This window comes from Arachis ipaensis, chromosome B9 (assembly GCF_059453495.1).
Source record: "Arachis ipaensis isolate K30076 ecotype BB chromosome B9, ASM5945349v1, whole genome shotgun sequence".
Taxonomy (NCBI): domain Eukaryota; kingdom Viridiplantae; phylum Streptophyta; class Magnoliopsida; order Fabales; family Fabaceae; genus Arachis; species Arachis ipaensis.
The window spans coordinates 80,805,541-80,827,783 of record NC_142444.1 but is presented as its reverse complement, the minus strand read 5'-3'; the positions used below and the strand labels follow the sequence as shown (position 1 = coordinate 80,827,783).

Below are 22,243 nucleotides of genomic sequence, written 5' to 3'. Positions count from 1 at the left end.
TAACAAAAGGATCCTTACCTTCACACTGAGCCAGCGCTGCTCCTACTGCATGGTTGGAAGCATCGCACATGATTTCAAACGGCTGGCTCCAGTCGGGTCCTCTCACAATTGGGGCTTGAGTTAGAGCAGTCTTCAGCTTATCAAATGCTTGTTTGCAATCTGCACTGAACTCGAACTCAATGTCCTTCTGCAGTAATCTGGATAAGGGAAGTGCCACCTTACTAAAGTCCTTAATAAATCTCCTGTAGAAACCTGCATGACCAAGGAACGAGCGGACTTCCCTCACAGAAGAGGGGTAAGGTAAACTAGAAATAACATTCACCTTTGCTGGGTCTACAGAAATGCCATTATTAGATACCACATGTCCTAATACAATCCCTTGCTTTACCATAAAGTGGCATTTTTCGAAATTCAATACAAGGTTTGTATCAACACATCTATCTAATACTCTAGATAATCCATCTAAGCAAAGGTTAAAAAAATCACCATAAATGCTAAAATTGTCCATAAAAACTTCCATACAGTCCTCAATAAGATCAGAGAAAAGGCTCATCATGCACCTTTGGAAAGTAGCTGGTGCAATGCACAAGCCAAAGGGCATTCTCTTATAAGCATAAGTCCCAAAAGGACATGTAAAAGTAGCCTTTTCCTGATCCTCAGGAGCTATATGAATCTGGAAATAACCTGTGTAACCATCTAGAAAGCAATAATGTGATTTACCTGACAGGCGATCCAGCATTTGATCAATGAATGGAAGTGGGTAGTGATCCTTACGGGTAGCTTGGTTGAGACGCCTGTAATCAATGCAGACTCTCCATGCATTCTGAACTCTAGTTGCTATGAGCTCTCCATGCTCATTCTTCACGGTAGTGACTCTGGACTTCTTGGGCACCACTTGTACTGGGCTCACCCATTCACTGTCTGAAATGGGATATATGATACCGGCTTCCAATAATCTGGTCACTTCCTTTTTGACAACTTCCAAGATGGTGGGATTCAATCTTCTCTGGGGTTGACGGACAGGTCTTGCTCCCTCTTCTAAAAATATTCTGTGCTCGCATACTTGAAGGTCGATTCCCACTATGTCTGCCAAACTCCACCCAATTGCTTTCTTATGCTTCCTCAGCACATCAAGTAACTACTCTTCTTGTTGAGAAGTCAGTTCTCTTGCAATAATAACCGGAAGCTTCTGCTCATCCTCAAGGTAAGTATATTTGAGATGTGGAGGGAGAGGTTTCAATTCTAACTTTTGATCATGGGTAGGCTCTGGATTATCTGGGGCTTGCGAAAATGGCAAAGTGTCCTCATTGTCAGTTAAGAGGGTCCCCACACTTGGATCTTGTCCAGTGTGCCTCTCTTCAAACTCTTCTTTTTGAACTTCAACCACACTCTCGTCTATGACATCACACTGGAAGATAGAACGATCTTCTGGGGGGTTGTCAATGACTCCATTCAGATTGAAGATCACTATGCGGCCATCTATTTCAAAGGAGCATGTTCCTGAAAAAGCATCCAATTTGAATTTTGATGTCTTCAGGAATGGTCTTCCAAGTAGGATTGATGATGGCTTATCTGAATCATTATGGGGCATCTCCAAGATATAAAAATCAGTGGGAAATGTGGGCCCTTTAATGTTCACCAAAACATCTTCAGCAACTCCAGCCACTGTAATAATGCTTTTATCTGCTAACACAAAACGAGCTGCCGACCTTTTTAAGGGAGGGAGCCTTAAAACATCATATATAGACAAAGGTATTATACTGACACATGCTCCTAAATCACACATGCAATCATAAATTATTACACCACCAATAGTACAACTAACTATGCAAGGACCTGGATCACTACATTTTTCAGGTAATCCTCCCATTAAAGTAGATATAGAACTACCTAAAGGAATAGTTTCTAATTCATTAATTTTGTCTTTATGGATACATATGTCTTTTAGAAACTTTGCATATTTAGGTACCTGCTGAATAACATCAAAAAGGGGAACAGTTACCTCAACCTTTTTGAATATTTCTACCATTTTAGGATCAGGTTCCAGCTGCTTCCTGGGCTTCCTTGCGAGTTGTGGAAATGGAATGGGAGTAGTGTTTTCTGTGGTGCCTGCGCCTTTTTGTGCTTCTTCCTGTGGTTGAGCTATCTCTTCTTCAGCTATGTCCTGTATGTCCTCTTCCTCTTCAACATCTTCGATTTCTACCACCTCTTCAGCTGAGGCGTATTCTGGTGAGCTTGGTTCCTCCTGATTCCTCTCCTGCAGTGTGGTTCCGGACCTCAGGGTGATGGCATTAATGCCTCCCTTCGGATTGGGTAATGGTTGAGAGGGGATTCCAGTAGTGCTTGAAGGTTGGTTACTGGAATTTTGTGCTGAACCAAGTTGTGACAATAAAGCTTGTAGAGTAGAGGTGAAACCATTCAGACTGGCATTAATATTATTCACGATGGTATTTTCCATGGCCAGTTGTCTTTTCTCAAAATCTTGTAATAAATCTTCATTAGAAGATACAGAAGAATGAGTAAACTGAGAGGTTTGCTGCTGATTGTTCGGTGGTCCTTGGTTTTGCCTCAGGTGAGGTGCTCGGTAAGGTTGATTTTGCTGCCTGTTGTTGTTATTATTCCACCTCTGATTTCCCTGATTATCTCTACCTCCCCTATTATTGTTGTCCCTCCAATTCTGGTTTGAATTGTCCTGCCATCCATGGTTATTATTTCCACTTTGATTGTACCCTTGGTTGGGGTGGTCATAGAAGTTGTCAGTGGATGCCACCATGTTGTCTTCTTGTTGGAGCTGCGGGCATTCATCAGTGTAGTGGCTGTAATCAGCACAAATTCCGCAAATTCTTTGTGGAACTAGTTGTTGGTTTTGCTGCGATTGAGTTTGCTGAGCTTGTTGATTCAACTGCATTTGCTTCAGCAGGTTGGTCATCTCACAGATGCTTCGATTTAGAGCAGCAGTCTCTATTCCAGAAGATACTTCTGCAACGACTTTTGAACGACCTTGTTTCTGTCTGTGGTTCCGAGTAGATTCAGCTAAATCACTGATCAATTTCCAAGCTTCATCAGTGGTCTTGTACTTCTTCATAGACCCATTGCTGGCACTTTCCAATGTGGTCTTATCTTGGGGCCTCATACCTTGTGTGATATAGCTGAGTAGCACGATCTTGTCAATCATGTGGTGGGGGCATGCTTCCAGAAGATTATTGAAGCGCTCCCAGTATTCAAAGAGAGTATCATTGTCATCCTGAACAATTGTAGAGATATCCTTCCTCAGTTTATCAGTAACTTCAGATGGAAAGAATTTCTCCAGAAACTCCTTTCTGAGTGTATCCCAGTTGGATACATTTGCTAGAGGTTGAGTGTAGTACCACTCTCTTGCTTTTCCCTCAAGAGAGAACGGAAAAGCTTTTAGCAGAATTGAAGTTTCATCAGTGCCATCACGCTTGACAGTAGAACAGGCTGTCTGGAAATCTCTCAAGTGCTTGATAGGCTCTTGAGCAGGTAGGCCATGAAACTTGGGCATCAAATTTAGTAGTGCGGTCTTTATTTCAAAATCAGTAGCTACCGCTGGATGATGCGCTTGAAATGGTTGCATTGTAAAATCAGGAGCTCCTTCCTCCTGAATGGTAACTCTTCTAGCTGCCATGTTTTCTGTGCGTAAAACAACCGAATCAGTAGAACGGGGGCTGGTTTCTTCCTCAAATTCACTTTCAGACCCGCCTTCAGAGCGGGCTAACCTACGCTGTTCTTGCCTTATTCGTGAAATTGTTCTTTCAATTTCAGGATCGAATGTTAGCAAGCGTGGATCAGGAAGTGAATGCGTCATTTGACGGAAGAAACATGCAGCTCATAGTAGCAAAATCAAATAAAATGCAAATAAATAAATTCTAATTAATAAAATTAGCACTCTATTGCGCCAAAAATTGATGGGAAGCAGAAGCTGGTGAATTAAAAATTTATTAAAATGGTTACGTTGCGAGTATAGTTCTTAACTCACCGAAAATCTGCCTATCAATTTAGAAATATGTCACAGAGAGTTTAAATAAAAATTACTGGGAGTTTTAAGTCCCAGGTCGTCTCCCAACTAGTTGCAGAAAAGTGTGTTGTTTTATTAATCAGATGTTCCAAGAAGTTGAGCTAAGTACATTGGAATTTAAATTGAGGAATTTTAAATAATATAAATAAAAGCCTTGACTGGGAATTGATCAGTTAGAATTTCTATCATTGATGGAGTGATTTTTAAGATTGATTTATAATTAACGGTTACTCTGTTTGGTTATCCTTTACTAGGTAAGGGAAAGTCAAACAAGTTGGACTGCCAAATCTATTCACGAGTTACAACCACTTAGTTCAAAGGGATTGGCGTTGGTGACAGGATAGCAATCCAACATTTAACCCAACTATAAATTTCTCCTTCGATCCTTCCAACTCAAGAGTTCCTTTTAATCAACTCCCTATCAAGTAATGAAACTACTCACGCATTGTAAATAAAGAATCCATGGCACATAAAAGGAAGTCTTGAACACAACAAAGAACATGGAAGAATAAAACCAAGTTAAGAGAACAAACTAGAATGATGAAGTCTTGATGAGGAAATAACTCTTCTCAATGTTCCAATGCTAAGATCAATTGAAAATTAAAATCCTAAAAACTAGAGAGAAAAACCTAAGAGAGTGAAAAAACTAGATCTAAAACTACTGAATGAATGTGTGTGTTGTTTCTGCTTATTCTCTGACTCTAGTCTGCTGTTCCGGGCCGAAATAAGGTCTAAAATCGCCCCCATTGAATTCTGCAGATTATGCAGATCGCACATGTCACGCGATCGCGTCATCCATGCGGACGCGTCGCTTGCGCTTTTTCCTCTCCACGCGTTCGCGTCGTCCACGCTACCGCGTTGCTTGCGCTTTTCGATCCGCGCGGCCGCACAAGCCATGCGGCCCCGTCACTGCGATTTGTGCTCCTTCGCGTGGTCGCGTGAGCCATGCGACCGCGTCACTTCTCGCTGGTTATCTCCTCAAATTCTTGTGTTCCTTCCATTTTTGCTAGCTTCCTCTCCAATCTCCATGTTATTCATGCCCTATAAGGCCTGAAACACTTGACACACAGATCACGGTATCGAATGGAATAAACGAGAATTAAAAGTAAATAATTAAAGTCTCTAGGAAGCAACTTTCAAACATGTACTGAATTTAGGAAGGAAATCTAAATGCATGCTAAAATGATGAATAAGTGGGCAAGGATCATGACAAAACCACACAATTAAACACAATATAAACCATAAAATAGTGGTTTATCAAAGACACCACTCCTATCCCATTTCTACAACTTGCAAGGAAGCCCAGGAAGCAGCTGGAACCTGATCCCAAAATGGTAGAGGTATTCAAAAAGGTTGAGGTAACTGTTCCTCTTTTTGATGTTATTCAACAGGTACCTAAATATGCAAAGTTTCTAAAAGATTTATGTATACATAAAGACAAAATTAATGAATTAGAAACTATTCCTCTAGGTAGTTCCATATCTGCTTTAATGAGTGATTTACCTGAGAAGTGTAGTGACCCAGGTCCTTGTATGGTTAATTGTACTATTGGTGGTGTGATAATTTCTGACTGCTTGTGTGATTTAGGAGTATGTGTGAGTATAATGCCTTTGTTTATATATGATATTTTGAGGCTCCCTCCCTTAAAAAGGTCGGTAGCTCGTTTTGTGTTAGCAGATAAAAGCATTATCACAGTGGTTAGAGTTACTGAAGATGTATTAGTGGGCATTAAGGGACTCACATTCCCCACTAATTTTTATATTCTGGAGATGCCCCAAAATGACTCAGAGAAGCCATCATCAATCCTACTTGGAAGACCTTTCCTGAAGACATCAATGTTCAAATTGGATGCTTTTTCAGGAACATACTCTTTTGAAATAGATGGCCGATTAGTAAGTTTCAACCTGAATGGAGTTATGAAGCACCCTCCAAAAGATCATTCTATCTTCCAGTGTGACATCATAGATGAAACTGTAGCTGAAGTTCGCCATGAGGAATTAGAGGAGAAGCACAAAGGACAAGGTCCAAGTGTGGGGGCATTCTCAGAGGACAATGACAGCGCTTTACCATTCTTACCAGCTCCAAACAACCCAGAGCCTGACCATGACCAGAAGTTAGAATTAAAACCCCTTTCTCCTCACCTCAAATATGCTTACCTTGAGGACAAGCAACAGTGTCCAATTATCATTGCAAGGGAACTCACTTTTCAACAAGAAGAACAGTTACTTAGTGTGCTGAGGAAGCACAAGAAGGCAATTGGGTGGAGTTTGGCAGATATAGTAGGCATCAACCCTCAAGTATGTGAGCACAGAATATTTTTAGAAGAGGGAGCAAGGCCCATTCGTCAACCCCAGAGAAGACTGAACCCCACTATCTTAGAGGTTGTCAAAAAGGAAGTGACCAGACTACTGGAGGCAGATATCATCTACCCCATTTCAGACAGTGAATGGGTAAGCCCAGTACAAGTAGTACCAAAGAAGTCTGGAGTCACTACAGTGAAGAATGAGCATGGAGAGCTCATAACAACCAGAGTACAGAACGCTTGGCGGGTCTACATTGACTACAGACGCCTCAACCAAGCAACCCGTAAGGATCACTATCCTCTTTCATTCATTGATCAAATGCTGGATCGCTTGTCAGGTAAATCACATTATTATTTTCTAGATGGTTACACAGGTTATTTCCAGATTCATATAGCTCCTGAGGATCAGAAAAAGACTACTTTTATATGTCCTTTTGGGACTTATGCTTACAAGAGAATGCCCTTTGGCTTGTGCAATGCACCAGCTACCTTCCAAAGGTGTATGATGAGTCTTTTTTCTGATCTTATTGAGGACTGTATGGAAGTTTTTATGGATGATTTTAGTGTTTATGGCGATTCCTTTAGCATTTGCTTAGATGGATTATCTAGAGTATTAGATAGATGTGTTAGTACAAACCTCGTATTAAATTTTGAAAAATGTCACTTTATGGTTAAACAAGGGATTGTACTAGGACATGTTGTGTCTAATACTGGCATTTCTGTAGATCCAGCAAAGGTGGATGTTATTTCTAGTTTACCTTACCCCTCTTCTGTGAGGGAAGTCCACTTGTTCCTTGGCCATACAGGTTTTTACAGGAGATTCATTAAGGACTTCAGTAAGGTAGCACTTCCCTTATCCAGACTACTGCAGAAGGATATTGAGTTCGAGTTCAGTGAAGATTGCAAACAAGCGTTTGATAAGCTGAAGACTGCCCTGACTCAAGCTCCAATATTGAGAGGACCAGACTGGAGCCAGCCATTCAAAATAATGTGCGACGCTTCCAACCATGCAGTAGGGGCAGCATTGGCTCAGCATGAAGGTAAGGATCCTTTTGTTATTACTTATGCGTCTAAAACTCTAGATACAGCACAGTCCAATTACACTACTACTGAGAAAGAGCTTCTTGCTATTGTTTTTGCTCTGGATAAATTCTGAGCCTATTTACTTGGTACGAAGGTAGTAGTGTACTTAGACCATGCAGCTCTAAAGTACCTATTAGCTAAAAAGGAGTCCAAACCAAGGCTTATACGTTGGATACTGCTATTACAAGAATTTGATTTAGAAATTAAGGATTGGAGTGGTAACCAGAATTTAGTGGCAGACCACTTGAGTCGCCTTGAGCACATTTCAGATGACCCTACTCCTATAGTTGATAATTTCCCATTTGATAAATTGCAAGCAGTATCTGAGGTAGTCCCTTGGTATGCACCTGTAGCTAATTATCTAGTTAGCCGCACCTTTCCTCCAAACTTTTCTAAGCATCAAAGAGACAAGCTGAAAAGCGAGTCTAAATATTATATATGGGATGACCCATATTTATGGAGATGCTATGACTTAAGGCCTGCTTTCGTAACTCTAAATAGAAGAAGTAATGTGCCTCAATCATAATTCCAGTCCATCTTAGAGGCCTGCCACTCATCTGAGAGTGGAGGACATTTTGGCCCTTAAAGAACAGTTAGAAAAATGTTAGACTGTGGACTCTGGTGGCCTACACTTTTTAGAGACGCTGCTGAATTTTGTAGATCTTGTTTCCCATGCCAAAAATTTGGTAATATATCCAGGAGGGATGAGATGCCTCAACAAATTATGTTTTTCTATGAAATTTTTGACGTTTGGGGCATTGACTTCATGGGTCCATTTCCAAATTCTAATGGCTATTTTTATATATTGTTAGCTGTGGATTATGTTTCCAAATGGGTGGAAGCAATTCCTACCCGCACTGATGATGCTATCATTGTTGTTTCCTTTGTGAGAAACCACATTATTTGTTGCTTTGGATCACCACAAGCAATCGTGAGCGATCAAGGCACCCATTTTTGTAACAGGAGACTAACAGGATTAATGAAGAAGCATGGAATAATTCATAAGGTTGCAACAGCATACCATCCTCAGACTAATGGGCAAGCCGAGGTGTCTGGTGCACGAAATTGTGATCAGCAACAATGGCACCAAAGGACTTGAAGCTCTCAAACGTGAATCACACTTTGTCACAATTCCGCACAACTAACCAGCAAGTGTACTGGGTCGTCCAGGTAATACCTTACGTGAGTAAGGGTCGATCCCACGGAGACTGTCGGCTTAAAGCAAGCTATGGTCACCTTGTAAATCTCAGTCAGGTGGATTCAGATGGTGATGGAGAATTGATAATTAAATAAAACATAAAATAAAGATTGAGATACTTATGTAATTCTTTGGTTAGAATTTCAGATAAGCGTATGAAGATGCTTTGTTCCTCCTGAACCTCTGCTTTCCTATTGCCTTCTTCCAATCATTCATACTCCTTTCCATGGCAAGCTTTATGTTGGGCATCACTGTTGTCAATGGCTACTTCCCGTCCTCTCAGTGAAAATATTCTACGCACGCTGTCACCGCACGACTAATCATTTGTCGGTTCTCGATCATGTTGGAATAGGATCCATTGATCCTTTTGCGTCTGCCACACGCCCAACAATCGCGAGTTTGAAGCTCGTCATAGTCATCCCTTCCCAGATCCTACTCAGAATACCACAGACAACGTTTAGACGTTCCGGATCTCAAGAATGGCCGCCAATAATTCTAGCCTATACCACGAAGGTTCTAATCTTAGATTAGAAACCCAAGAGATACACATTCAAGATTGTTTGCATGTAGAACGGAAGTGGTTATCAGTCACGTGTTCATAGGCGAGAATGGTGATGAGTGTCACATAATCATCACATTCATCATGTTCTTGGGTGCGAATGAATATCTTGGAGAAGAAATAGACTTGAGTTGAAGAGAAAAACAATAGTACTTTGTATTAATTCATGAAGAACAGCAGAGCTCCACACCTTAATCTATGGTGTGTAGAAACTCCACCGTTGAAAATACAAAAGTGATAATGGTGTAAGCATGGCCCAATGGCCAGCCTCCAAGGTCTAGGGACTAAACGTCCAAAGATATGTGTCCAGTTATAATAGTATAAGGTCCTATTTATAGAGAACTAGTAGCCTAGGGTTTACAGAAATCAGTAATTAATGCAGAAATCTTCTTCCGGGCACACTTGGTGTGTGCTTGGGCTGAGCATTGAAGCTTCCATGTGTAGAGACTTTTCATGGAGTTAAACGCCAGCTTTTGTGCCAGTTTGGGCGTTTAACTCCAGCTTTTGTGCCAGTTTTGGAGTTAAACGCCAGAATTCTTGAGCTGACTTGGAACGCCTGTTTGGGCCATCAAATCTCAGGAAAAGTATGGACTATTATATATTGCTGAAAAGCCCAAGATGTCTACTTTCCAGAAAATCCACTTTGAGTGCAGGGAGGTCAGGATCCAACAGCATCTGCAGTCCTTTTTCAGCCTCTGAATCAGATTTTTGCTCAGGTCTCTCAATTTCAGCCAGAAAATACCTGAAATCACAAAAAAACACACAAACTCATAGTAAAGTCCAGAAGAGTGATTTTTATTTAAAAACTAATAAAAATATAATAAAAACTAATTAAAATATACTAAAAACATAGTAAAAATAATTCCAAAAAGCGTATAAATTATCCGCTCATCACAACAACAAACTTAAATTGTTGCTTGTCCCCAAGCAACTGAAAGTCATATAGGATAAAAAAGAATAAAATGTACAATGAATTACAAAAATATCTATGAATATCAGTATTAATTAGATGAGCGGGGCTATTAGCTTTTTGCTTCTGAACAGTTTTGGCATCTCACTTTATCCTTTGAAGTTCAGAATGATTGGCCTCTATAGGAACTCAGAATCTAGATAGTGTTATTGATTCTCCTAGTTAAGTATGTCAATTCTTGAACACAGCTACTTTATGAGTCTTGGCCGTGACCCAAAGCATTTTGTTTTCCAGTATTACCACCGGATACATAAATGCCACAGACACATAACTGGGTGAACCTTTTCAGATTGTGACTCAGCTTTGCTAGAGTCCCCAATTAGAGGTGTCCAGAGCTCTTAAGCACACTCTTTTTGCTTTTGGACCACGACTTTAACCGCTCAGTCTCAAGTTTTCACTTGACACCTTCACGCCACAAGCACGTGGTTAGGGACAGCTTGGTTTAGCCGCTTAGGCCAGGATTTTATTCCTGTGGGCCCTCCTATCCACTGATGCTCAAAGCCTTGGATCCTTTTTATTTTACCCTTGCCTTTTGGTTCAAAGGGGTATTGGCTTTTTCTGCTTGCTTTTCTTTTTTTCTTTCTTTTTTCTTTTCTCTCTCTCTTTTTTTTTTCGCATATATCCTTTTTTCTGCAAGCTTTTCACTGCTTTTTCTTGCTTCAAGAATTAATTTTATGATTTTTTAGATTATCAAATAACATTTCTCCTTTTCCATCATTCTTTCAAGAGCCAACAATTTTAACATTCATAAACAATCAAATTCAAAAATATGCATTGTTCAAGCATTCATTTAGAAAAACAATAGTATTGCCACCACATCAAAATAATTAAATTGTTTTAAAATTTGAAATTCATGCACTTCTTTTTCTTTTTCAATTAAAAACATTTTTCATTTAAGAAAGGTGATAGATTCATTTTCACAGCTTTAAGGCATAGACACTTAGACACTAATGATCATGTAATAAAGACACAAACATAAATAAACATAAAGCATAAAAATTTGAAAAACAGAAAATAAAGAACAAGAAAATTAAAGAACGGGTCCACCTTAGTGATGGCGGCTTGTTCTTCCTCTTGAAGATCTTATGGAGTGCTTGAGCTCCTCAACGTCTCTTCCTTGCCTTTGTTGCTCCTCTCTCATGGTTCTTTGGTCTTCTCTAATTTCATGGAGGAGGATGGAATGCTCTTGGTGCTCCACCCTTAGTTGTCCCATGTTGGAGCTTAATTCTCCTAGAGAGGTGTTGATTTGCTCCCAATAGTTTTGTGGAGGAAAATGCATCCCTTGAGGCATCTCAGGGATTTCATGATAAGGAGTTTCCTCATGCTCTTGTCCATGAGTGGGATCTCTTGTTTGCTCCATCCTTTTCTTAGTGATGGGCTTGTCCTCATTAATGAGGATGTCTTCCTCTATGTCAATTCCGGCTGAATTACAGAGGTGACAAATGAGATGAGGGGAGGCTAACCTTGCCACAGTAGAGGACTTGTCCGCTACCTTGTAGAGTTCTTGGGATATAACCTCATGAACTTCTACTTCCTCTCTAATCATGATGCTATGAATCATGATAGCCCGGTCTATAGTAACTTCAGATCGGTTACTAGTAGGAATGATTGAGCGTTGGATAAACTCCAACCATCCCCAAACCACGGGTTTGAGGTCATGCCTTTTTAGTTGAATCGGCTTCCCTCTTGAATCTCTCTTCCATTGGGCACCCTCTTCACAGATGTCTATGAGGACTTGGTCCAACCATTGATTAAAGTTGACCCTTCTAGTGTAGGGGTGTGCATCTCCTTGCATCATAGGCAAATTGAATGCCAACCTTATGTTTTCTGGACTAAAATCCAAGTATTTTTCTTGGACCATTGTAAGCCAGTTCTTAGGGTCCGGGTTCACACTTTGATCATGGTTCTTGGTGATCCATGCATTGGCATAGAACTCTTGAACCATTAAGATTCCGACTTGTTGAATGGGGTTGGTGAGAACTTCCCAACCTCTTCTTCGGATCTCATGTTGGATCTCTGGATATTCGCCCTTTTTGAGCTTAAAAGGGACCTCGGGGATCACCTTCTTCTTGGCCACAACTTCATAAAAGTGGTCTTGATGCACCCTTGAGAGGAATCTCTCCATCTCCCATGACTCGGAAGTGGAAGCTTTTCCCTTCCCTTTCCTCTTTCTAGAGGTTTCTCGGGCCTTAGGTGCCATTAATGGTTATGGAAAAACAAAAAAAAAGCTTTAGCTTTTACCACACCAAACTTAGAAGGTTGCTCATCCTCGAGTAAAAGAAGAAAGAAGAGAGTAGAAGAAGAAGAAATAGAGGAGATGGAGGGGGCTTTGTGTTTCGGCCAAGGGGGATAGGTAGTGTGTATGTTGTGTGAAAATGAAGGAGTGAAGATGGGTTTATATAGGAGTGGAGAGGGGGCTATGGTTCGGCAATTATGGGTGGGTTTGGGTGGTAAAGTGGTTTGAATTTGAATGGTAAGGTAGGTGGGGTTTTATGAAGGATGGATGTGAGTGGTAAAAAGAATGGTGGGATTTGATAGGTAATGTGTTTTTGGGGAGGAGGTATTGAGGTGATTGGTGAATGGGTGAAAAAGAGAGAGAGAGGTGGGGTAGGTGGGGATCCTGTGGGTGTCAAGGATTTTTCATCCCTGCACCATGTGGCGTGCAAAACGCCCCTTGCTGCCAATCCTGGCGTTAAACGCGAGTCTGCTACCCATTTCTGGCGTTTAACGCCACCTTCTTGCCCATTCCTGGTGTTAAACGCCAGTCTGGTGCCCATTTCTGGCATTAAACGCCCAGAATGGTGCCAGACTGGGCGTTTAACGCCCATTCTGCTACCCTTACTGGCGTTTAAACGCCAGTAAGTTTCTCCTCCAGGGTGTTCTGTTTTTCATTCTGTTTTTTCTTTTTTAATTGTTTTTGTGACTTCACATGATCATCAACCTACAGAAAACATAAAATAACAAAAGAAAATAGAAATTTAACATAGAAAATTAAAGATTAGGTTGCCTCCCAACAAGCGCTTCTTTAATGTCAATAGCTTGACAGTGGCTCTCATGGAGCCTCACAGATGTTCAGAGCAATGTTGGAACCTCCCAACACCAAACTTAGAGTTTGAATGTGGGGGTTCAACACCAAACTTAAAGTTTGGTTGTGGCCTCCCAACACCAAACTTATAGTTTGACTGTGGGGGCTCTGTTTGTCTTTGTATTGAGAGAAGCTCTTCATGCTTCCTCTCTATGGTTACAGAGGGATATCATTGAGCTTTAAACACAAGGGAGTCTTCATTCACTTGAATGATCAATTCTCCTCTGTCAACATCAATTACATCTTTTGTTGTGTCTAGGAAGGGTCTGCCAAGGATGATGGATTCATCCATACACTTCCCAGTCTCTAGGATTATGAAATCAGCAGGGATGTAATGGCCTTCAACCTTTACCAAGACATCCTCTACACGTCCATAAGCCTGTTTCTTTGAATTGTCTTCCATCTGCAGTAAGATTCTTGCAGCTTGTACCTCAGTGATCCCTAGCTTCTCCATTACAGAGAGAGGCATGAGGTTTATACTTGACCCTATGGTACAAGGTATTAAGAACTTTCCAGAATCTTGTCTATTCAGAGGTAATCTCTACCTAGTCAAGTCATCCAGTTCTTTGATGAGCAATGGAGGTTCATCCTCCCAAGTCTCATTACCAAACAATTTGGCATTTAGCTTCATGATTGCTCCAAGGTACTTAGCAACTTGCTCTTCAGTGACATCTTCATCCTCTTCAGAGGAAGAATACTCATTAGAGCTCATGAATGGCAGAAGTAAATTCAATGGAATCTCTATGGTCTCTGTGTGAGCCTCAGATTCCCATGGTTCCTCATCAGGGAACTCTATGGAGGCCAGTGGACGTCCATTGAGGTCTTCCTCAGTGGAGATCACTGCCTCTTCCTCCTCTCCAGGTTCGGCCGTGTGGGTTGTGGTTTTGGCCTTGCACTCTCTTTTTGGATTCTCTTCTGTATTGCTTGGGAGAGTACTAGGAGGGAGTTCAGTAATTTTCTTATTCAGCTGACCCACTTGTGCCTCCAAATTTCAAATGGAGGACCTTGTTTCAGTCATGAAACTTTGAGTGGTTTTGATTAGATCAGAGACAATGGTTGCTAAGTCAGAGTGGCTTTGCTTAGAATTCTCTGTCTGTTGCTGAGAAAATGGTGGAAAAGGTTTGCCATTGCTAAACCTATTTCTTCCACCATTACTGTTGTTGAAACCTTGTTGAGGTCTCTGTTGATCCTTCCATGAGAGATTTGGATGATTTCTCCATGAAGGATTATAGGTGTTTCCATAGGATTCTCCCATGTAATTCACCTCTTCCATTGCTGGGTTCTCAAGATCATAAGCTTCTTCTTTAGATGAAGCTTCTTTGGTACTGCCTGTTGCTGCTTGCATTCCAGACAGACTCTGAGAAATCATATTGACTTGTTGAGTCAATATTTTGTTCTGAGCTAGTATGGCATTCAGAGTATCAATTTCAAGAACTCCTTTCTTCTGATTTGTCCCATTATTCACAGGATTCCTTTCAGAAGTGTACATGAATTGGTTATTTGCAACCATTTCAATGAGTTCCTGAGCTTCTGCAGGTGTTTTCTTTAGATGAAGAGATCCTCCAGCAGAGCTATCCAATGATATCTTGGATAGTTCAGACAGACCATCATAGAATATACCTATGATGCTCCATTTTGAAAGCATGTCAGAAGGACACCCTCTGATCAATTGCTTGTATCTTTCCCATGCTTCATAGAGGGATTCTCCTTCCTTCTGTCTGAAGGTTTGGACTTCCACTCTAAGCTTGCTCAATTTTTGAGGTGGAAAGAATTTTGCCAAGAAGGCATTGACTAGCTTTTTCCAAGAGTTCAGGCTTTCTTTAGGTTGTGAGTCCAACCATGTCCTAGCTCTGTCTCTTACAGCAAAAGGGAAGAGCATAAGTTTGTAGACCTTAGGGTCAACCCCATTGGTCTTGACAGTGTCACAGATTTGCAAGAATTCAGCTAAGAACTGATGAGGATCTTCCAATGGAAGTCCATGAAACTTGCAATTCTGTTGCATTAGAGAAACTAATTGAGGCTTCAACTCAAAGTTGTTTGCTCCAATGGCAGGGATTGAGATGCTTCTCCCATAGAAGTCGATCGGGAGTAGGTGCAGTAAAGTCACCAAGCACCTTCCTTGCATGATTGGCATTGTTATTTTCGGCTGCCATGGCTTCTTCTTCCTTGAAAAGCTCTGTTAGGCCCTCTAGAAAGAATTGTGCTTTAGCTTCTCTTAGCTTTCTCTTCAAGGTCCTTTCAGGTTCAGGATCAGCTTGAACATGTATGCCTTTATCTTTGCTCCTGCTCATATGAAAGAGAAGAGAACAAGAAAGTAGAGAATCCTCTATGTCACAGTATAGAGATTCCTTAAGGTGTCAGAGGAAAAGAAGAATAGAAGGAGGAGGTAGATAGAAGAGAATTCGAACTTATCAAGAGGGATAGAGTTCGAATTGCACCTTGGGGAGGAGTGTTAGTCCCTTAAATAGAAGGTTGTGAGAAGAGGGGAAGAATTTTCGAAATTAAAGTAAAAGATTTTGAAATAATTAAAAGAAATTTTGAAAATTTGATTGATGATTTTCGAAAACTAAAATTGGGAAAGAAATCAAGTGATTTTGAATAAGATTTTGAAATTAGAAATTAAAAAGATATGATTGAAAAATAATTTTGAAAAAGATGTGATTGAAAAGATATGATTGAGAAGATATGATTGAAAATCAAATTAAAAAGAGAAAGTTTTAAAATTAAAGTTGATTACTTAACTAACAAGAAATTAGAAGATATGATTCTAAAATTAAAATTTGATCCATTCTTAATAGGCAAGTAACAACTTGAAAATTTTGAATTAAATTACTAATTGTAGCGAGGATTTTCAAAAATAGTAAAAAAAATAAAAAATGGAAAGAAATTGATTTTGAAGAGATATGATTGAAAAGATATGATTTGGAAAAGATTTGATTTTGAAAAATTATGAAAATTTGAAAAAGATTTGAATTTAAAACAAAATCTTGCCTCTAGTGTCATCCTGGCATTAAACGCCCAGAATGGCATCCATTCTGGTGTTTAACGCCCAAAATCCTACCTTTTTGGGCATTAAACGCCCAGCCAGGTGCCCTAGCTGGCGTTTAAACGCCAGTTTTCCTTCTTCACTGGGCGTTTTGAACGCCCAGCTTTTTCTGATTGATTTCTCTGCTGAATGTTCTTAATCTTCAATTCTCTGTATTATTGACTTGAAAAGACATAGTTTTGAAATTTTTTTTGAATTTTTCAATGATGAGAAACAATTAAAATACAACTAATCTTAGGAAACTCAAATCAAACAAACAATGCATGCAGGACACCAAACTTAAAAAATTTCATATAAGAGACACTAACAAATTGAGAATGCATATCAGAAACAACAAAACACACAAAAAAAGAGAATTTAAAGATCAGAGCAATGAAATCATCAAGAACAACTTAAAGATTAATGAAGAACATAATGCATGTAATTTTCGAAAATTAGAGGCATGCAATTGACACCAAACTTAAAAATTGACACTAGACTCAAACAAGAAACATAAAATATTTTTTATTTTTATGATTTTATAAAATTTTTTGTGGTTTTTCGAAAATTGAGTGGAAAAGAAAATAAAGGGATTCAAAATTTTTAATAAGAGTTCCAGGAATCATGCAATGTTAGTCTAAAGCTTCAGTCTAAAAAGATTAGACATGGCTAGCCAAGCTTCAGCAGGACATTACATTCAGCAGCTAAACTGATGAGAATCAATCAGCTTTTGTGATGATAAGAACATCACCTTGAAACTCTATAATTCATTCTTAAAAACTCTGAAAAATAAAAAGAAAAGTACCTAATCTAAGCAACAAGATGAACCGTCAGTTGTCCAAACTCGAACAATCCCCGGCAACGGCGCCAAAAACTTGGTGCACGAAATTGTGATCATCAACAATAGAGCCAAAGGACTTGGAGCTCTCAAACGTGAATTACACTTTGTCACAATTCTGCACAACTAACCAGCAAGTGCACTGGGTCGTCCAAGTAATACCTTACGTGAGTAAGGGTCGATCCCACGGAGACTGTCGGCTTGAAGCAAGCTATGGTCACCTTGTAAATCTCAGTCAGGCGGATTCAAATGGTGATGGAGAATTGATAATTAAATAAAACATAAAAATAAAGATAGAGATACTTATGTAATTCTTTGGTTGGAATTTCAGATAAGCTTTTGAAGATGCTTTGTTCCTCCTGAACCTCTGCTTTCCTATTGCCTTCTTCCAATTATTCATACTCCTTTCCATGGCAAGCTTTATGTTGGGCATCACCGTTGTCAATGGCTACTTCCTGTCCTCTCAGTGAAAATGTTCTACGCACGCTGTCACCGCACGGCTAATCATCTATCGGTTCTCGATCATGTTGGAAAAGGATCCATTGATCCTTTTGCGTCTGTCACACGCCCAACAATCGCGAGTTTGAAGCTCGTCACAGTCATCCCTTCCCAAATCCTACTCAGAATACCAAAGACAAGGTTTAGACATTTCGGATCTCAGGAATGGATGCCAATAATTCTAGCCTATACCACGAAGGTTCTAATTTTAGATTAGAAACCCAAGAGATATACATTCAAGCTTGTTTGCATGTAGAACGGAAGTGGTTGTCAGTCACGCGTTCATAGGTGAGAATGGTGATGAGTGTCACATAATCATCACGTTCATCATGTTCTTGGGTGCAAATGAATATCTTGGAGAAGAAATAGACTTGAGTTGAAGAGAAAAACAATAGTACTTTGTATTAATTCATGAAGAACAGCAGAGCTCCACACCTTAATCTATGGTGTGTAGAAACTCCACCGTTGAAAATACAAAAGTGATAATGGTGTAAGCATGGCCGAATGGCTAGCCTCCAAGGTCTAGGGACTAAACGTCCAAAGATATGTGTCCAGTTACAATAGTATAAGGTCCTATTTATAGAGAACTAGTAGCCTAGGGTTTACAATAATCAGTAATTAATGCAGAAATCTTTTTCCGGGTCCACTTGGTGTGTGCTTGGGCTGAGCATTGAAGCTTCCATGTGTAGAGACTTTTCTTGGAGTTAAACGCCAACTTTTGTGCCAGTTTGGGCGTTTAACTCCAGCTTTTGTGCCAGTTTTGGAGTTAAACGCTAGAATTCTTGAGCTGACTTGGAACGCCTATTTGGGCCACCAAAATATCAGACAATGTATGGACTATTATATATAGCTGGAAAGCCCAGGATGTCTACTTTCCAACGCAATTAAGAGCACACCAATTGGGCTTCAGTAGCTCTAGAAAATCCACTTTGAGTGCAGGGAGTTCAGGATCCAACAGCATCTGCAGTCCTTTTTCAGCCTCTGAATCAGACTTTTGCTCAGGTCCCTCAATTTCAGCCAGAAAATACCTGAAATCACAGAAAAACACATAAACTCATAGTAAAGTCCAGAAAGTGATTTTTATTTAAAAACTAATAAAAGCATAATAAAAACTAATTAAAATATACTAAAAACATACTAAAAATAATGCCAAAAAGCGTATAAATTATCCGCTCATCAGTGTCAAACAGAGAGATAAAGCGTATTTTACAGAAGATAGTCAAACCTCATAGAAGAGATTGGAGCACCAGGCTACAAGATGCACTTTGGGCGTACAGAACCGCATACAAGACACCCATTGGGATGAGTCCTTTCTGCTTAGTCTATGGAAAGGCTTGTCATCTCCCTGTTGAAGTCGAGCACAAAGTCTTTTGGGCAGTAAAGGAGTGCAACATGGGAATTGAGGAAGCCGGAGCTGAAAGGAAATTGCAACTGCAAGAATTGGAAAGCCTTCGCCTAGAAGCTTATGAGAATTCAAGACTATACAAGGAGAAGATGAAGGCTGTACATGATCAGCACATTAAGAGAAAAGAGTTTCAAGCTGGAGACTTAGTCCTCCTTTACAATCTCGACTGAGGCTCATGCCAGGCAAGTTGGGATCAAGATGGGATGGTCCATACAGAGTAGAGAAGGCCGAACCGTACGGAGTTTATCACCTAAGCCATCCTTCCATCTCTGAACTTATCAAAGTTAATGGACATCGTTTAAAGCTGTACCATGGAGAGCGGATGCAGAAAAACAAGGAGCTCGAGATCTTCCTCTTGGAAGATCCTCACATAGCCGAAGATTGAGCTAATGGAGCATCCAACTTACGGACGTTAAAGCAAAGTGCTAGGTGGGAGACAACCAACAATGGTATCATCGTTCTTTTCTTTATTTTTAGTTTTTCTATTTAATAACTCTTATCTTTATTAGTACATTTCGTGCATTTGCATTTACATACTTTTATTTTTAATTTTAATTGAAAAAAAAAATGTTACGCGACACGACCGCATCATTGACGCGTCCGCGTCGCAAGGAGATGGGAGAAAATAAAAAACAAACAGAGAGTCACGTAGGAGCGTGGCTGGAGGCGTGCCAATGGCATAAATTGCCCCACGCGACTGCGTCACCGATGCGTCCGTGTCACATGGGAACATTGGCCTCCCACGCGACCGCGTGACCCAGGCGGCCGCGTGCCCTAGAATTCGACGTCAAAAGGGCGCACAACCGAAAGTTGTGCTAGAGTGGTGTTGGATTGGTGTTGAAAGCATAATCCTCCCCACGCGGCCAGGTGACCGACGCGACCGCGTCATATCCTTCTAATGGCCACTCACGCGATCGCATGCCCCACGCGTTCTTGTCACCCAATATTTGGCAATTAATGATTTTGGACAGAGAGTTGTGCGAGTGCGAGGCTGCACTCGCGCCAGTGGCATAAAACGGGTCACGCGACCGCGTGACCGACGCGACCGCGTCAATCAGTATCAGCGCAAGTCGCGCGACCGCGTGCCTCACGCGACCGTGTCGATTGCGCCGCACATCTTCCCTGATTTGGCACTTATCTTATCTTTTTCTCCTCAAATCCTATTTTCTTTTTTTCCCTCCTTATTTCTTCTTCCTCCCTTCTTCCTTCTTCCTTCTTTCTCACTTTTTACACCCTCACTCTCTCTCTCTCTCCCCCATTAACAAGGTTTTCTTTTTCTTCTTCTCTCCTTACTTTTCTATTTTTCTTCTTATTTTTCTATGTTATCTTCTTTTCTTTTCTTTTCACTTTCATTATTCATATTTTCTTCCCTTTTACTTGGTGTTAGAAATTTATTTGAGTCATTATTTCTCATTATATGCTTGTGGATTGTTCTAAACTTGTTTGGCAATTATATATTACTTTTTAAAGGGTTGCTTGCATGTTCAATTTAATACTTTCCATACATTATTTCACCATGCATGCTATGTGTTTGTGAAAAAGCCCATATGGCATTTTGCACTTTTCTCCGTTATTCTACTCTACTATTAAATGCCCGTTTTTCACAAAACCCCTTTTATATTTTATTCATTATAAATAATTGTCAATACAAACGTGATGGTTTGTTACACGTGATGCTTGATCTATGCTACTCATGCCTTTGCCAGCATGCCAATAAACACCTTGCATTCACTTGTCATCATATGCACTAACTATTTTCCATTGATGACTTTTCACATGTAGTCATGACCATGTGTTAACATCATTTACCTTTTACTGTGCATTCATAACCACCCTTTTCCGTTCTCTTCCTTGCTCTATCTCTTTGAATTTAATTTATTTTCTCTTCCCTTTTTCAGAATGGCCACCAAGAAAGGAAAAGAGAAAGCTACTCCCAAATCAACAGCAAGAAGAGGAACAAAAAGAGCTTTAGTGGTAGAACCCTCTTCAACTGTGGTTAAACCCTCAACAAAGAGACTTAAGAGGATTATAAAAGTTGATAATAAAGAAAAACCCTTCCCAGCAAAGGACACTGCACGATTTCCCAATCGCTACTGTGAGCAGATGTTCCCCATCCGGGCAGAAAGAAGCTACAACAACGAATACCTTCTTCTCCTCCCCAACCATATTGCTACCTTTGTTGAGCCGCAAATTGCACAAAGACAATAGGGTTCCTACAGAGACAACCGAGGCAGGTCAATCTTTCTTGGGTATTCGAGTTCTACTCCAACTTCCACCTGCCAACCCTGCAGTCTGTCTTTGTCTGTCAGAAGCAAGTCCCCATTACAGAAGAGGCCATTCAAAAAGCTCTAGGTCTTCCCCCTATTCCAGAAGGTTTGGACGCCTTTCAAGAAGCCACACTCAAGCGCCAGATGTACCAATTTGACTGGGACGCCGTTCTCAGAGTTATCGCACTACCTGGCAGCCGATGGATCTACGGATACCATCGTACCCGCCCTAAGGGAATTTCGGCTTCAGCACTTACCTTGGAGGCTTGCATATGGGCACAGATCATGTCCCATTACGTCTTTCCGAGCATTCACGAGTCCTCCTTCACTGCGGACATGGCCGTTCTACTATGGTGCATCTTTACAGACCAGCCTCTGAACCTACCAAGACACATCCGGAATGCCATGGGACACGTACGACTCGCGGGCAACTTACCTTTCCCCGCCTTGGTCTCAGATCTCATCTCCGCAGCCGGAGTCTCCTTCAGAGCTGGGGACACCAAAGCCATACTTCCACGGGATGATCAATATGTCCCTAATGGGAAATATATCAGACCCTCAGCAGCCACTACAAGCCAGCCCACTGAACCGGCTCAGGACATTCCTCCTTCCGTACCACAAGCACTTACCACAGACCAACTATTCCATCAGATACTCGAAAGGTTGGATCAGCAGGAACACAAAGCTAAGATGAGAGAGCGCCGTAACAAGCGCCGATTCACATACCTCAAGGAGCTGATTATGGGAAAATTCAAGGACTCAGACACCCCGAACTCCACTTCCTTTACTAGCACAGGGAGCCATGACGGTCCCAACTGTGGAGATACTGCTACCAGCCCACCCTTGTTCCTGACAGATGGCATCGAGGACGGTGCAAAGCCTTAAGTGTGGGGAGGTCGGTCAGTACCTGACTTCCGGAGGTAATTTCTCTTCCCTAAACACTAATAAATTAGGATATTTAGTTAGTTTTTTCTTTT

At 40.7% G+C, this 22,243-nt stretch overlaps 2 non-coding genes across 2 annotated transcripts; both read left to right on the top strand.

Annotated features, from left to right (window-relative positions):
* Positions 1-3,169: 3,169 nt before the first annotated feature.
* LOC148545170 (small nucleolar RNA R71) lies at positions 3,170-3,277 on the top strand. The gene has a single exon (XR_015901427.1). It is a non-coding gene; the product is annotated as a small nucleolar RNA R71 (small nucleolar RNA).
* An 11,595-nt stretch (positions 3,278-14,872) lies between these two features.
* LOC148545169 (small nucleolar RNA R71) lies at positions 14,873-14,980 on the top strand. Its single transcript, XR_015900900.1, has one exon. It is a non-coding gene; the product is annotated as a small nucleolar RNA R71 (small nucleolar RNA).
* The last annotated feature ends 7,263 nt before the right edge of the window (positions 14,981-22,243 follow it).